Genomic DNA, 6,000 nt, shown 5'->3' on the forward strand with positions numbered 1-6,000 from the left:
AGCCTCAGGAACTGCGAACATGGTCGCCTCTTTGTACTTCACACAGTCTCCTGAGATCACTGTGTCTCCAGGAGGCCACACTGGCTTCAGTTGGCCCCAGTCTTCAGGGCAGTTGGGCAGCTACTGAGCAGGGGGCTGCACTCTGGCTGACAGAATCCTTCTGGGCGGAGCAGTGAGGATGCCCTCTGCTTCAGAGGTACTGAGCCAGGTTCCCCTCACCTCGCACCCTTGGAAAATAGTTCCTGAACTCCCAGGACCCGTTTTTCAGAGTGCCCCTCAAACTATAATGCAAAAAGGAATCACCAGCCCATACTTTAAAAATAGATTCTGAATCAGTAGGTGGAACCTGAGTGCAGTTCTAACCAGTCCTCTGGTGAAGCCCACAGAAAGGGACCACAGCACAGAGTACTGGCAGACTAAAAACCACAGCCAACATGACCAGGGCCTACAGGGCAAAGCTTTTTCTATTTTCTTTTCACAAACTAGACCCTGCAGTTGGTTGCTGCAGCACACCAACCCCCACTATAGAAAAGGGAAGAGAAGTATGAAGGAAACTCTGTGTTCTTGATTTCTGCTTTGGATGAGTCAGAAATGCTTGTTGTCAGTATCCTGGTGCTCCAACATCTGCCCTTTCAAATGCTTGGATATACTTGGGAAATAAAGTATTATTTTAGGCAGTGAAAACTTACCTCTCAGTAACATCATTTTAATTTCAGTGGCCTTTAGTGATTAAAAGATACCCTTTATGATTTTTCACTATCTCCTACTTTATCCATGGCTTAAGATATTTTTCTCTATTTTCTAAAACACCTTTTCATAAATCTAGAACAGTAATTAGCAATGGGAGATCAAGAGTCTTTGTCTTTTCACATCTAATGGCAGGGAAAGAGCAGAGTCCATTTATCCAAATGATTCAATTGAGGATCAAAATTGTCTCTCCTCCTTTTTTTTTTTTTTTTTGAGAAAAAGGGAAAAGAAGGTTTATGGCTGTGCTAGCAAAGGAGAAACACAGGGGACTCCTGTCCCAAAGACTGTAATCCTGCCTATCAGCAGGAACAGGGAGCTTTTTAAGAGGTGATTCAGAGAAAATGAGATTAGGGAGGAGAGATCAGCAAGGAGAAGATCAGGGAAAAGAAGGTAAGGGAAAAGACTAAGGAGAAAATCAGGGGGAAGAAGGTTGGGAAAAAGAATAAACAACATGTAAATTTCAAAGCTCCAAGGGATATAGTCAAAGCATCAAATGAACCCCTGTTACATTTTTCCACTGTCAATTTCTAGCCTCCATTTCTATGGAAAGTGGGCAATGACATCTCCAAGCTACTTTCTGCTGAAAGAGGGAAGTAACCCAAAGTCCTTGTTCTCTATTTGGTGGGGTGTGGACAGTTAAGGGCATTCAGCATCAGAACAGTCCAGAGCTCCACTGTGGCAAATGGCAGGGGAGCGGACCATGCATACATAGAGCAGGGATGCAGCCACCTTGTATCCTTGCATGGAAGTTAAGTTCCTTCATTCTTGAGAGGGGCTCTTTGTCATGTTTCACCCTCTGCCTTTCATAATGGCCCTCTAGTTTTCTCACTCTAAATAAAACAAGGTAAATGGGAAATCTCAATTTTCCATAACAAATTATGTACTTTCAATGATAGGTGTGGCATGAACTCACTTAAGGGATTCTGAAAGATAGGGATAGGACTGAAGCCAGGGCCCAAGGCAGAAGCTAGTGCTGGTAACAGATAAGTTCAGAATGGGAAGGCAAAAGTCAAGGCTTAACCTAAAGGCAAATGGACAAAAAAAGGTCTTATGTTTTCCCATTCACTGAGTGTTTTACTCTCCTATTTAACAACTAACTGAATAAACTCATGAAATGACTGCTTATTTTTTTCTTTATTTGAAGTGAGGATAAAATGTCATCAAGAAATATTCCCTCACAATCCATAAAGCCAATTAAGACAAATATCATCATGTTATTATAGCCCAAATAAGGTTGATTTAGTTCGCAAAACTTCTTAAATGTCTAGAAAAGGAAAGACACCGAAAGGAAAGTGTTCCTGTGCCAAGGCATATTCCAGGCTCAAGATCTGGGCACCACTCCACCCTGTGCCTTTCCAACCCAACTGAGGAAGGTGTGAATCTGCAGGGCTCCTGTGTGGGGATGGCAGTATGGGACAGTGGATCAGAAACAGAAATGAGACCAAGGAAGAAGGAGCATGCTGTGGGAATTCCTCTGGGGACACTTATGGCCTCCAACAGGTTCTTCTTTCTTTCTCTTCTTTTGCATCTACTAATCTACGACCAGGCAGGTGCTTAGACAGAATCTCCAATCCTATCTATGTGGAAGTCATGTCTGTGCCTTTAAGAATTCTGCTCAGCAGCCCTAGTAAACTAGATTGGGTTCTGGTCTCCTCAAGGCTTTCCAAGTTGGGGAATTTCCCCCAAACCTGTTCTCTTTCCATGTGGAGCTCTAGAGTTGCACAATTCTGTGCCTGCTCCTACGAGAGAGAAAAAAAAAAATGGATTTTTTCATCTTTGCCTATGTAGTGCTTTTATAATTGATTTATTTATGGGCACATATTAAACTGTACATATTGAGGAGGAATTTTGGTCATCTTTCCATATATACATATGGAGTGTATTGATCGCATCCATTCACTCTTCTTCCATCTTCTCTTCACACCTTCCCAAGCCCTAACAATCCCTATTCTACATTAAAGTAAATTCTTTTAAGATTCCAAATTTGAGAGGGAACATGCCATACTTATAGCTATTTTCATAACATGTGGCAAAAGGTAAGCACTCTGTATATGCTGAAGTTAGTACTAATGCAGAGTTTATGACATTGAAAGTAAAAGGATCATTAAACACAGTAGACTGTGGTCCTGTAAGATGCTAAATATATGTACTTCTGACAATTTCAAAGTGAATCTGATAGCCAGGCAACAGTGAGTCATGTATGTAATCCCATCTACTCAGGATATTGAGGTGGAAGGATTTCAAGTTCTAGGACAACCTGAGAAATTTAGTAAGACCCTATCTCAAAAAGAAAATAAATATCAAGTGGATCTGGTACAAGAATGTGAAAAATCCCCTTACACTAGGGAGATGTTTAAAGGGCCACAGTTATGCATTTGTTCTTCATTGGGGTTATGTTTTTAGCATAATAGTACCAACACATAAGAGTAAATATAACTTAAAAATGGTTGTTAGTTGTATTATGTCTCAGGAACTGTCACTTTATTTACATTTCCTTTTACCTTCTTCAGTACTGAGCATTGAAGCTGGATCACTTTAGAACAAAGATACATCCCCAGCCTTTTTTATCATTCTGAGACAGGATCTCTTTCAGTTACTCAGTCAGGCCTCAAACTTTTACTCTTTCGGCCTTAGCTTCTCTAGTAGCTAGGATTACAGGTGTATGAGACAACTGTGCCTGAATGACCTATATGATTTCTTAATATCTAAAATCTACTTTTTGAAATGAACAATTTTGTTCTCACTCACATGTTAATCAATCACCACCACCTGTGGCTTACAAAATTTAAATGTCACTTAAATCTATTATAAATTGAGACAAGAATTTAAATCTGAACCATATTTAGTTATTTGGTATTTAAGTCTATAGCTTGCCCTCCCTCCCTTTCCTTCCTTCCCACCACCTCACTCTTCCCCTTAGTCCTTTTCATGTAGAAATTTATCTGTACAGAAACAAAACAGGAAGTTGAGAATTCCAGTGAAGACTGAAGAATTGATCTCCATCTTCTCTCAAAACAGTTCTCCCCAAGAGGTCCTAAATTTCATTCTCAGCTAGAGCATAGCCTGTGGTTTGATTTGGAATAGTGAATTAAGCCTTTGTAGAAGAAGAAGGTACATGCACTGAAGAAATGCTATGTGACATAGGATATCACGTATGTAAAGGAAACAGAGAGACTGGCATTTCATAATAAGTAACCCTTTGTAAAATATTTTAACCTTAATGTAAGTAATGAATGATACCATTTTGATTTATTATAATTTCATTCAAGATGATTGCTTTCCTTTCTTTTTGTTTTGCTTTTTTGATTTGTTCTTCTTAGATATGCAGAATAATCAAGTGAAGATGATTGTTTTTCCACTGAAGTTCATCAGACCCAGCCTTCTGAAGCAATTTTCCTCCAAGAGTACCATCATCACCCAACATAATGAACTCTACATTAGGATTGTGCAAGAGGGGCTAGGGTTGTAGCTCAGTGGTAGTGTGCTTGCCTAGCAAATGTGAGGCCCTGGCTTCGATCCTCAGCACCACATAAAAATAAATTAATAAAAAATAGGTATTGTGCCCAACTACACACACAAAAAAAAATTTAAAAAAAAAGATTGTGCAAGAGAACCATATATAAGCATCTGAATGCTTAGCAGCCATTCAATCCTTTGCCACTTCCCCCAGGCCTAACACTGTTTCTCCTGATCTAGAGGCCAAAATCATGGACCATTTACTCCTGTGTGAAGCAGGTTCTGAATTCTGCAGAGATGACACTGAGATCCCAATTGCTTTGATACTGAGCTCAGAAGATTCTAGGCCATGGCTATTCCCCTACATTTCTACTGGGAACTGCTCTCTAGGCCATGGTGGCTGCTATATTGGGCTTGTTCTTGACACAGTCAGTTGCCTACAGCACAGATACTAAGAAACATGCCTAATTCCTCCTGCCTGCCTACCTGGAACCCTATGCCCATGGCATAGAAGAACTCAAATTCAGCTTCAGGAGAGTGCCATGCTGCAAAGCAACTATGAAGTCACCTGATCTGGCAGCTTCTCTTGGTCACATCCATGTATTCCTGGAGAGAGGCTTCCCAGAATCATGCTGATCTTTAACCCTGGGCCATGATCACTAAGTCCTACAAGTACTGAGTATTCAGTCTGAGGGATTCTATGTATTCTCCCTTTCAGACAAATGTAAGATTTTTCTCTCACACATGTCTCTTTGTTTACTTACTAATAAGCAAGAGATATTGTTTTTATAGGCCCTCATAAAATATTTGATTCTCTTGTTCAACAGTAGTCAGAATAAAGAGAGAAGAGAGATGGAGGAGTTCTGCATGGGGTGGGGGAAAAGCTCTGATTCTGAGTTGTGCTATGGACTTGATATCAGAGCCTTAGGGAAGGGATCCTCTTGCTTTGGTGGGCAGAGGTATGGAAGGTATCCAGGTGAACAATGCAAAAGAGCCGCAGCTGTTGGCCTCAAACAAATCTATCCAAGTATAGAAAAGAATGTGTGGCAGGAGTCCCTTAAGTGGGAGGTGTGTCTCCTTGGATAGTACTTTTGTTCTGCCTCTACTTAAGGAAGGGCCTGGAAGTCTCCAATTTCAAATGCCTTCACACAGCTGCCCCTGCCCAGCACAGCCTCTCTGAGACACTGGCTCCATTCAGACTAATGTCACTCAGATATGGTTTAATACCCACCAGGGAGAGGAGGTTTTAGAGGGCAAAACTTCTGCTTCTGGTTTCTGGATCTCTGTGTTAATGCAGTTAATATATAGAGAAAATATAAAAATGTCTTTTTAGAAAATTAATTCCTTGATTGAAAAGCTTATATGAAAGGAAAACTGTAAAAAACCATAAAATTTTGAAAGGCATTATTTTTGCTGAAATAAAAATGTTAAACTAACTTGATAAGAGCATCCTGAAAACAGAATATTTTAATTCTTTTTTATGGAGAAAATGTATATTTTATGAATGAAACCTAAGTCCATTTTTTGTGCTTGTTAAAAATAAAAGGGATTGTAACAGGCTAAAAGGCAGGAAGAGGAATGTTAAGGCACAATTGTGTTCCTTTTGCTTTTAGGAACAGAAACTCAACACACTTAGTTTAAGCATGAGGGATGAGGATAACTCATAATTTGATCAAAAAGCAAAGATAGATTAAAGACTGAACATCAGAGAATGTCTCAAAAACACATAGCAACAGACTCACAAAAAGAAACTTTAAGAAATTAGAAAAAAACTGGATCAGGAGGCATCAAGCCCAA

The sequence above is a fragment of the Callospermophilus lateralis genome, chromosome 10 (genome assembly GCF_048772815.1).
Source record: "Callospermophilus lateralis isolate mCalLat2 chromosome 10, mCalLat2.hap1, whole genome shotgun sequence".
Taxonomy (NCBI): Eukaryota; Metazoa; Chordata; class Mammalia; order Rodentia; family Sciuridae; genus Callospermophilus; species Callospermophilus lateralis.